This window comes from Cotesia typhae, unplaced genomic scaffold (genome assembly GCF_013202065.1).
Source record: "Cotesia typhae breed Kobodo isofemale line unplaced genomic scaffold, CoteBio_Ctyphae contig_9, whole genome shotgun sequence".
NCBI classification, from domain to species: Eukaryota; Metazoa; Arthropoda; class Insecta; order Hymenoptera; family Braconidae; genus Cotesia; species Cotesia typhae.
Genome location: NW_027423770.1, coordinates 1,680,733 through 1,693,159, shown reverse-complemented (window position 1 = coordinate 1,693,159; position 12,427 = coordinate 1,680,733). Strand labels below are relative to the sequence as shown.

General features: G+C 31.4%; 1 protein-coding gene across 2 annotated transcripts in view; it reads left to right on the top strand.

Annotated features, from left to right (window-relative positions):
• The window catches only part of LOC141533474 (uncharacterized), a 94,362-nt gene that overhangs the window by 54,333 nt on the left and 27,602 nt on the right, over positions 1-12,427 (top strand). The gene's annotated exons all lie outside the window — the stretch shown is intronic.

Sequence of the window (12,427 nt, the reverse complement as noted above, 5' to 3'; positions counted from 1 at the left end):
TAATATCAATATTAGATATTATACTAATACGTTCTAGCACCACATTCCATTCTTGAGGAACACCAGTATCCGCTTTTAAATTATCGTTAATTAAGTAATTTGTGACTTTCAAAATTTCAAATTTTTTTACAGGAGATTGAAGGCTGCTAGAATCCATAGTACTTGAACCGGTATTTTCAGAAGGTTCATAAATATCTTGTGAACTATTTGAATTTGTAAAACTACTAGATGACAAACTTTTCTGAGTATCTTCCAATAAATTTGGATGTAATTTTTGACGCAATGGTTTTATTGGAGATGTTGCAGTACTTATGCTACCAGTTTTAATTGGTGAGCAGGATTCATTGATTCCGATTAATAAAATTTTACATTGAACTGATACGCTACGATACTTAGGACAACTATTTACTTGTACAGCAACAGTACGGTGGTTAATATTAGTTTGTGTTTCAACAGTGACCTTTTGGCCAGGTGTTACATTTGAAAGATCAAAGTCTACTCCAATGTTTTCAACAGTACTGGCTGATACGGCATCAATGTTTGGTTCTGGAGGATTACCAATTTCCATATTTTCTGAAGATTCATTTAAAATTTCTTGAATGATTTGTTGTCTCCGTCGTTTTTCTGCAGCTGGTCTAAGAACCGTTGTAGTGCCTTGTCTTTTACGATTAGGTTGACAGTCAAACTTGTGTGGTACCCCATCAATTTTAATCTTTGCTTTACCTCCCATCGGAGTATAATAAATGTAATTTTCCATGTCATCTTTCAACTAAAAAAAAAAAAAAAAACAGAAATTAAAATAAGAATTATTTATATGTTATTATAACAACAGAAAAACCACCATAACATAAAATTTAAAAAATTTCATACTATAGTCAAATACATAACCTCGAACGTTATAAAATTATAAATATATCAAATTGAATCCCAATCATTAGATAAAGATACATAAATTTATTATTTAAGCACTTTAATTTATCAATAAAAAATTTTTTTAATACTATGATTTTAAAGGTTATGATTTGGAGTCCAGTTAAAAAAATTTATTTACTGAACTTTACTTAAATATATAATAATTATTTGATTTGTATACTTAGATAAATAATAATTAATAAAAATGGTATTAAGAAATACTTACATCAAAATGATCTTCACAACAAAAAAAATTCGATTTTGTTTGTGGATTATCACGGTGCACTGCTTGAAACCATTTATTTCGACGTTTGTCATCTTGGGGAACATTTAAAAACATTTTATCAGGAGTTGCCTTTGTAGTATTCGTACATAATGGTACAAAACAAGAACGATAACTTTTGAGGTTCGTTATTTTTAATATAAATTTAAATATTTAATAATGACAACAAAATTAAATAGATCAAAACACTGTATTTATTATTTTTCTATCAACTGCAATGCGTGAAAACTAACATTATGACGTCACACGCGCTCGGGTTTGTTCGGGATTTGTCGGCGTGTCTTCGGTACTGGATTCAAAATTTTTTTTTTATTTTGAAATAACTTTTGAATTATTGCGAAAAAAAAAATAGTTTTGTTATAAAACTAATATATAATCTTTCTATTTATCACAAAAAAAATTTTTTTTCAAAAACCCAATTATCTTAGCAAGAAGTTAAAAAAATGTCAAAAAACCAAAAATCCTGGAAAAATTGTAGTTATAAATATGGAAAACAATCTATGAAACAGGATTATAATGACTTGGGTGTATTGATATGAATATCATATGATTTATTAATCAAAAATTTGACAAAATTCCAAGATCTGTATAGAATCGCATATGAGAAGAAAGAAGGAAACCATATTTTTGAATTTCAGACTGTCCATTATTCCAAACCATTTTATCTTTATATAAACAAGCATAACAACAGTACTTAAAATTTTAACTGCAAAGAACTAAATGATTCCATACGAGAGTTAGGATTACCTAAAGATGGAGCTGAATATCTAGCGGCAATATTAAAAAATTACTAAAACGGTGGAGCTTAAAGGCCATCTCTGCAACTTTCCGCTAATTCCAAAACTAGGCGCTTAAAATTGCAATTATGAGCTCTTCGAGCTTAAAAATACAAATTTTTCTGTTATTTTATATTATATATATTCTCCAAGCTCACAATAATAGCTTTTCTATGCTTTTGAGCTGTTCGAGCTAATAAATCTAATAGAAGTTTTATGAAACGCTATTTTTTGAAGTTTCAAATCGCAATAACTTTTATACGAATTAACCAATTTCCAAGTGATTGACGAAATTTAACGCCGTTTTCACAGCATCATAAAAAATTTTTAATCCTGAATTGATCAGGCTAAGAATTTCGGAGTAATTCTGAAAATACACACTATTCGGTTTTCTTTCGTTCACGATATATCTCGATGGTTTTAATGTTTTATGGTATGGATTTATCAAGTTGCATGAAGAGTTAATCATGGTACCTTTTAAAAATGTAAGTTTTTGGATGTAATAATCATTTCATTCGTCATGTCGCATGTAGGGATATGCGAATATCGTTTAAATCGAATCGAATCGAATCGAACATTAACATAAGATTCGAAATTTGAAAAAAATAATTTGAAAATTTTCAAATTATTACCCAATAATTCGAATCATTCGCAAATCATGGAAATATTGCTGGATTTTCCATTGATTTCAATTTGAATTTCATCATTATTACCAAAGCGAAAATCTTTTCATTTTATTGTAGTTTTCAAAAAAAAATTTTAGAAGCACTGGTCTATGAAATATTTTGGTTTTTTCGAACGAACCGTTATTTTCTCGAACTCGGACGCTTTTACTCGAACTCGGATGTTTTTTTTTTTTTTTTTTCCCGCTCAAAAAGAACTTCAACTGATTCTGCGAAAATTCGTGCTAGTTTTGTCTCTTGTACCTTAATATGACAGTTTTCAAAATGAAGAGTAGCGTTGAAACATATATTGACTTAATTATTGACTTTTTTTAAGATCCAAGCTCATTCTGATGTTGCGCTTATCGAGACCTTTCATTTGAGTACGCGCACAATTTCTTTCGTATATTTTATACATATATTTCTCATGTTTGCAAAATATATCAAAAACTCGTGTGGGTATTCAAATAAAAGCTCTGGATGAGCGAAACATCAAGATGAGCTTATATCTCGGTAAATGTCATAAATTAAGAAATGACGTTGTTATAATAATATAAGCTTATTCTAGAGTAACATTTATCGAGACCTTTCATTTGAATATCCACACGAATTTTTCGATATATTATGTATATTTCACAAATATGAGAAATACCATATATTTAAAATATATGAAAAAAATCATATCCGTACTCAAATGAAAGGTCTTGATTAGCTTAACTTCAGGATGAGCTTATATTTTGAAAAATTTCAACAATTAAGAAATAAAATTTTTTAAAATATCGATCAATTGAATTGCTGATAATGAACGTATTGGCAAAAGCGCGCTCGATTTTCTGGTTTTCTACTCGAATACGTCACGGAAAAAATTTTTATTAACAGAAAATTCGTTGCATTTAAAGCTAGCCAGATTTCAACTTCACTTATGAGATCTGCAATTACTTGAATTGAAACTTTCAATGCTCATTTCAAAAGTTTTTTTATGTGTCAATTATTGTTTATTTTCGTAAGAAAGCCACAGAAATGATAGAGATTGTACAATGATACAATTATAAGTTACAATGAATATTAGCTAGAATAATCACATAGATAAAAGATAAATACCAATTCGATGGAATTTTCAATCTGTACGTCAATTCAATAATCCAATTAAATTATATCGCGTTACTGATGCCATAAGGGCGTATTCCGAAAAAAATATCCTTGAAAAGGCATGAGGGCGTATAAGAAAATTTTTTCCGGGAATCGACGTAGTTATGCCTGAAACGAGCAGAAATGCTAAAAAAACTTTGGTACGCCCTCATGACCTCCAGGGTTCCTACCGGGAGCGTTAAGGGCGTACCAATTTTTTTTCGGGGAAACGTATTTTCACTTTGAATGTATAGAAATGATGACAAAAAATTTTTTTTTAATTTGAAAGTAACTTTGACCAACATTTTTCGGAATTTGAAATTTCTTTTTTTAATTAAAAAATTTTTTCATCATTTCTATGCATTTAAATACGCCCTTAACGCTCTCGGTAGGTACCCTGGGTGCCATGAGAGCGTACCAAAGTTTGTTTTGCATTTCTGCCCGTTTCAGACATAACTACGTCAATTCCCGAATAAAATTTTTTGATCCACCCTTATGGCACCCGGGTGCCATAGGGGCGTATAATAGGCTGATACTCCCTTATGGCATCTGTAACGCGATATGTGTAGATAAAAAAATCCAATTCTCTTGTAACGGGTACGTTTTCTAATTTTAAACAACTAATTAATTCAAAATCCCCGGCTTGAAATTTACTCGCCGGAGTCCAGGGTCATAATCGGAGATTGTATCAAAAATAAACAATATAACCAAAACACTCCATTTTAATAAGTAAATCAAAGAGAGAAAAATCTATGTATTGACCTCATCATGTTAATCAACAATATCAATAATATAATCAAATTGAACAATATAAACAATACATAAGAACACTCTCTACATACATATTCGCGGTTCAAAATTAATAACGTGGTTCAAAATCAATAGACAATATAACCAATATAGCAATATAAACTAATACAATAGAACATTCTATCCCACACATAAACGCCGATATTCACTGTTCAAAACTCAAAAACGCGGTCTGTAAACATACACTAGTTCCCATGTAATACTCCCCCCCCCCTCTCAGGGTGACTAGCCGTCAGCCCTGGGGGTCCTAAACTACACCCCGAGAGCAAGTGAAGAGTATCCTCCTCGCCCTCACCTACACGGATTTTGATCACCTACCGTACCTCAGCTGGGGGCCTCGGCACGGGGACTCGCACTTTCATCCGGTCGGTCTACAATACTTACCTGGGTCTTGGTCAGACTCCAGGTAGAGTATTATCCTCTTGAATTACTTGGTGAAGAGTATTCAGCCAAGTAATTCTCCCGAGAAAGAATTGCTTGTCAAATTTATTTTCAAAACCGAACTTAACATATTTTTGAGCTTTCACTACAAACGAGAAATCTTCGCCCTTTATCGAGGTTCGCGTAAGCTCATAGATCGTCGACAATTTCTAAGTTATTATTTTTAATAAATTAATTTAGTTGAAACACTCAAAATTATTTTTTATCTAAATCATCATCCTTTCATTATCTATCTATTCCATCAGTTAAATTTCTAAGTATTGATTCTACAAAATAATTTCTTTTCCATACTTAATTTCACTCAGGACTTAGACAAATTTCCCATTCTCTTGAATTCTTTTACGATTATTTTCTTTAGCTCACTAAGCTCGCTCAAACTCGAAATGATTTTTCACACTCTTCCTTATTCTAATTTAATCGAACCTTCAGTAACAACAATGCAATAAGATTGACTAAATAATACAATAATGAAAATAAATAAATAATCGTCATAACAATCCTAATAATTGTTTCTATTAATTTTTAAGTGATTATTAAAAATCACAAAAACATCCTAATACCCTAATTAAACAACCCACGTTACACTCTAAAGCGCCCAGCGGAGCGGGCAGGTAACAGCTTGTAAAATCCGAACAAAGACAGTTTCACTGTTAAAAATTGCGCCAAGTCCACGTTCATAAAACTCATCTCAATAACATCTGCAATTTGCAAAAAAAATAAGACTCGTTACAATAATTTTCATTCTATACAAAAAAAAGTTAAATACAAAAAAATACCAAGAAACCGTCATAATGTTGAAAAAATTGAAAAAAATTTGTTGAAAATTTAAAAATTAAGAAAAAAATTTTTTATCGTACTTGGCGCGCGTCATTGAGTACCCCAAATTTTTTCAGGATACATGAACATCCTTTTAATGTTTCATCATTTATAAGTAAGTCAACCTATAAAATGCATAAATGTAATTAATGAAATATTATTTTATGATACGTTTAACAAAAGTTAGGTAAAATCAACATGGCATACGTATTTGAAATTTTTAGATTCTCCGCATATCGTTTATGATTTCAATAAAACGCTCTCTCCTGTTCGGTTATGCAATTTGCTTACAAGTGAATACGCCTGCATACGTTGACTCTGTAGTGGAATCACTGCGAAAATTGAGTTGACTAAAAAATAAAACGTATGGCCGACTAAATTGAGAAAATGCGGTGTGATTGCCAATCAAAATGTGTTAATTACAATTAAACGAAGCATGATCAAGTTTCTTCATGAAAGCTTAATGACGGAACTGAAAAAATTTGAATTAAAAAATTTTGTGTTATTTCAGATATTTTCACCAGCTACCATATTGACAGTTATTTTCACTAAAAATCTGAAAAAAATTTTCGAAACGGATTTTTTCACTGAAACTGATATTAATCCAGTAAGCAGTGTTTATAATTCGTTGAGTATACTTCACTGATGTGAATCTATAAACATAACAATGTATGAAATCATATATTATATAATTAGAGCTGATAAGATATAATATATATATATATATATATATATATATATATATATATATATATATATATATATATATTGTGACATGGGAAATTTTTCCCACTAAAATTTCATATTAGAGATTATTTTTTTTAAGTAGTAATTAGTCTAGAATGTTGGCCAAGCTGATGGAATGCGGAGATTCGACGCGCCTGTGTCGCCCCAAGTGATTTCCGGTCAGAATGCGAAGCTCGAGGTAAATAAAATAAGCCGAACCACGCCAAATAAATCAAATTGAGTATGGATGGATGCGTCCGAAAGAAAAATTTACTTTGTAAACTAAGAATGTGTGTGAGAGAGAGAGAGCGAATGACAAAAGCGACCGGCGAACCCGCAATTCAGTTTCCATCAATGACCAGGGAGACATCTGGGAGGGCCAACGATCAACCAGGGAAACCCGGAATCGGAATTGACGAATAACATTACGAGGAAGCAACGAGAGCACACCAGGGCTCCACCTGAACGCCGAATGGAGTACTATATTGGGAATCGACCAACCATCGACTATGGAAATTTATCCAACAACGGCTGATTGGACGCGCAGCTTTGTAGCTGCGCCAGCGACAACACCACATGTTGCTGGAAAACGGAAAAGCCAGCTATTCTGAGCCGGACACCGAAAAAAACCACTGTTGAACCGCTGATAGTTTTTGTTGTTACGCTACGAACTCAAGTTAAAACGAATATTAATTATTATTATTACGAAAATTCAGCCGCTTACGTGGTGAATTTAATTATTTTGTTGAGAAATTGTTATTTTGAGTGTCGATCCAGTCGACGCTAGACGTTCTCTCGTAAATTGCTGTAATCGTCAACTGCCAGGCAGTCAAGAATTCAAACAAAATTTTGGTCATTCCGACAACAAAAATTCCATGACGCCATCGCCGAGAGCCTCTGCAGCCGTCAGCACCGCCGACACCTGCTATCAGGAATTTCAAATCTCCCTGGAGAGTCGACTGAACGGGGTAAGTGCGGTCGCAGTTTGTTCATATACCTGGGTGACTTCACCGCGGTCCGCGATTAAGTCGAGGTCGAATAGGCCTATTACTTGTCCGAATTGTAATCTATAATTAATTATTGAATTTTTTTTATCGAAAGATCAAATAATTACGCATTTTGTAATTAAGTCAGAAAGTAAAATTGTACCGAAATTCAGCAATTGCGTTGTTGAATTCCGGCTTCGGGGTGACGTCAGCCAGGTATCCGGTGCCAATTTTCTTTGTTATTACGTAGTTGAAAGATATTGTGTACAGTTGTCAATTTATTTGGTAAAAGTTTGATATTGTCTGCCGCACCAATTTGGCTCGACTCAGGGGCCATCTAAGAGCGCAATTAGAAACTATACCTCGAGCTTTGTCCCGCGTATGGCCCGACGGGTAACAACAGTTACCGACGGTTCACTTACCCGCCGCAGATGATAAATGATCGATCAATTGTGCCATCGATAACCAAAATACGACAAATCGATACTATTGATCAATTCGAAATTGGCTGTGAGGAAAGAAATACGAAACAGTTATAATTTTTTGTTGTTAATTTTTTTTTTTAAATTTAAAAAACTTGTTGATACGAAGAAAAGCGATGATAATTATTTTTCTTGATAAATTCGAAATTTTGTTGTTAGGAGAAGAAACGCGAAATTATTATAATTTTTTTGTTAATTTTTTTTTTATTCCTGTTTTGTTAAGACGAAGCCATGACCAGTAACAATATTTTTTTGTATCAAGAAATTCGAAATTTGTTGTTACGAGACGAGCATCGAAACAATTAATTTTTTTTGTCATTTATTTGTGTTCAATAAAGATTTTGTTGTTAAGAACGGACCAGAGGGACAGATTGTTTTGGATCGATTTATAAATTGTTGTGGCGATCATAAAGCGAAAACAATTATTTTTCTTAATACAAAAATTTGGTTTGTTAAGCGAATAAAGAAGAACTCATTATTTTGTATTTTTGATCATATCCCGATTGGTCTTTTTTTGTTATTGCGAATTGCCGAACCTGCATACTGGTTCAATCTAGTACCTTGTGAGTTAATAAATCGATTTGTAAGCAGTCCCTGGGCGTTAACATTTCCTTTTCTCCGGTGGTATTTATTCCGAATCGATTCCTAGACCCGCACGATTCAATTTAGGATCTCTTCGACGTTTACCTGCCGCCCAACGACGACCAATTGCTAACTTTCGAACCGCGGAACGTAAAGTTGCTGGCGCCCAATAAGCTACGAACCAGGTAAGCCAACATTTAGGTGGAACTCCCCGGTGCTGTCGACGCCAGTGCCGTGAAGAAAAACCCATCATAATATATATATATATATATAATTATACATATTTACATTACATAAATTCAAGCGAAATCTTTTTTTCTCGGGTTGAAATTCGTCCGAAAAAATTTGGGGTACTCAATGATGCGCGCCAAGTACGATAAAAAAATTTTTTCTTAATTTTTAAATTTTCAACAAATTTTTCAACATTAAGACGGTTTCTTGGTATTTTTTTGTATTTAACCTTTTTTTGTATAGAATGAAAATTATTGTAACGAGTCTTATTTTTTTTGCAAAGTGCAGATGTTATTGAGATGAGTTTTATGAACGTAGACTTGGCGCAATTTTTAACAGTGAAACTGTTTTTGTTCGGATTTGATGTCTTTTTGTTAAGTGTAATTTTTTGCTCGCCTCTTAATACATTCTTAATTTTAAAATTGAACTTTTCCCGCGCAAAATTAGAAATATGTAAATAAATTAATTAATGCAGGTAAAGCTATTATCATATAAAAGGTTATTTGTTCGTTAATTTTGAAAATAAAATCCTAACAAAAAAATTAAAATTCTGTTTCTCTCATAGTAGCTAGTAGCATTAAAAAACTTAACGTGACTGACCCGTGTAAACTCTTCGGTTTTAATCAATTAACTAGCTTGTCAATGGGGATTTTAAATTTTTTATGTATATATAGTTAAAGTTTAACATTTTTTTGAATTAAAAAAGTTGTTAATCTAGATTTAATGCTCTACTACACATTAATTTAACAATAACAATAATTATTTTGGTAATGATAAACAATGATAATGATACTTTTAACATCAATTTATCATTACCGATATAATAAATTTCATTTTTATAATGATTATTATTGTTATTGTTACAATGACATTATTGTTAATAAAGGGGACAATACATCATACGCATAATTGTAATACCTATGGCCTAAAAATTACAATTATTTGAAATTCGCTCGATTGAATAACAATGCCACCTACAGACAACGACTACAAAGTCGTAGAATGTGTACACTATCCAATGAGAATTGCCTAAATCTTGAACTGCTGGCCTGAAGGAAGAAAGTAAAACTCAAACAATCTTTAGCCTGTTGTGTATTTAGTCTAGTTAATAAATGAAATTCAATAGAAAGAATAGGTTTGAAAACCATCCACATATGAAGTTGTCTGATAGTTTGTTCTAGAAATTTTGTATTTATAAAGTATTTTAACATTCTTAATTTCAAAATTAAAATTTTCCCGCGCAAAATTGAAAATTCATAAATGAATAAATTAATGAAGGCAAAGCTATTCTAATATGATAGGTTGTTTATTCGTTAATTTTGATAATCAAATCCTAATAAAAAAATTGAAATTCTGTTTCTCTCATAGTAGCTAGTAGCATTAAAAAACTTAACGTGACTTATCCGCGTAAATTCCGCGGTTAAAAGCGATTAACTATCTTATTAATAGGGATTTTACATTTTTATTTATATACAGTAAAAATTTTAACATTTTTTTGAATTAAAAAAGTTATTGATTTGGATTTAATACTCTAATACACATTAATTTAATAATAACAATAATTCATTCAGTAATCATAATGATAATGATATTTTTAACCTCAATTTGGTATTACCGATATAATTAATTTCAGTCTCATAATTTTTATTATTAGTGTTATTGTTATTATGACATCCCGGGAAAAAATGATCAGACCTGATCAGACATGAACAGGCATGAGTCTTCAGCCCTGATCAGACATGAAAAATGACCATGCCTGATCAGGCATGAATTGACCTGATCAGGCCTGATCAGACATGGTCAGGTCTGAAAACCCATTACTATTTTTAATTAATTATTTTGCTTAATTTTATGGTTGTAGTACTTGATAGAGTCGTACGCAATTCTCTATAATAAAATAAAATAAAAAAAAAAATAATTACATATTATTGTAAGGATGTAACACCAGCGGTCAACCATCCAACTACCAACCATGCTCAATGCTGTTTAACTCTGGTGTTATCCGTTTGCCTTGAATTTCCCGCCTGCTGTGCTGCTATATTAGATGTAACAATTCTATGAAGTACATAGAGTATCGAATAAGTTTATGATAAATATAATGTTAAAATTGGTTTTATAATATATTTTGATAGTCCTAATTTATTTATGTAACCGAATCTCATTATAATATCACATTTATTTAAATAATATAATAAGTAATGATTTTCATATTAGGCAGGAGCAGAGCAGACCATAACATCCCATAGAAAATGTAATAAATTTTTTATTTCAAAATTATTTAAATAAACGTAATGTTAAAAATAATTTTGCACTTTTTGTGATGACCAAAAATTTTTTTCAAAGAAAAATTTTTATCATATCTCTGACTATAGTCAGAGAGGAACAGTCATAAACAGGCATGGTCAGACATGAATAGACATGAACAGGTATGAACAGGCCTGAGCGTATTTAACACTTCAGACATGAACAGGCATGGACAGGCATGGATAGGTCTGGTCAGGCATGGACAGGCCTGATCAGGCCTGAGCGTATTTAGTACTCCAGATATGAGCAGGCATGAACAGAACTGATCAGGCATGATCATGTATAACTTCAGGCCTGGTCATACATGAACAGGCATGATCAGGTCTAATTTCAGGCCTGATCATACATGAACAGGCATGGTCAGGTCTGATCATTTTTTCCCGGGATTGTAGTAAGTAAATGACACAATACACCATGCGCATAATTGTAAGACTTTTCACCTAAAGATTACAATTATTTGAAATCCACTTGATTGGATAACAATGCAACCTATCGGCAACGACCACAAAATCATAGAATGGTACACTATCCAATGGGAATAACCTCTGATTATGATTGTTCATGTACAAAAAACCTTTGTTCCAACTTCAAATTGTTTATTTTTTGTTTAATTAACATTTTTAATAAGCTGAATATTTGTATTCTAAATTTTTGCACTGCGCATGCGTCAACTTTACGTTTAGACTTTCAGCGCGGACTTTTGAAAATTATATTGACCAGCACAGTGATTAGAGTAAGTGTATTTTTCTTGTAATTTCAATTATAGAGGTCACAGGACAAAAGGGCAACGTGTAGTTTTTAATAATTTTATAATAAGTTTTATTTTAATAAAGTATTGAAATTTTTTGTTAATTGTTATGGATTTCTTTTTTTTTTTTTTTTTTTTTTTTTTTTAATAGTTCGTAGTATTCATGAAAATAGAATTGATGAAAATAAAAAAAAAATGTACATGCATTGATTAACAATTCTCTCGATATTTGTAAAAAATTTAGAATGAAATGAATATTTATTAGTTATTTATTTATTTACTTAATGACATTGATATTGATTGACGTCTAACATTTTTTTTTTAATTATTTGAATTAATTAAATAGTAATTCCTAAAAAATTACACTCGTAAATTTTTTAATCTTTTACACATGAGATGTGCTTGTCACTATAATTTTCAAAAGACCACGCTAAAAGTCTATATACGTAAAGTTGACGCATGCGCAGTGCAAATATTTAGAATGCATACATACAGCTAATTAAAAATGTTAATTAAACAACAAATAAAAAATGTGAAGTA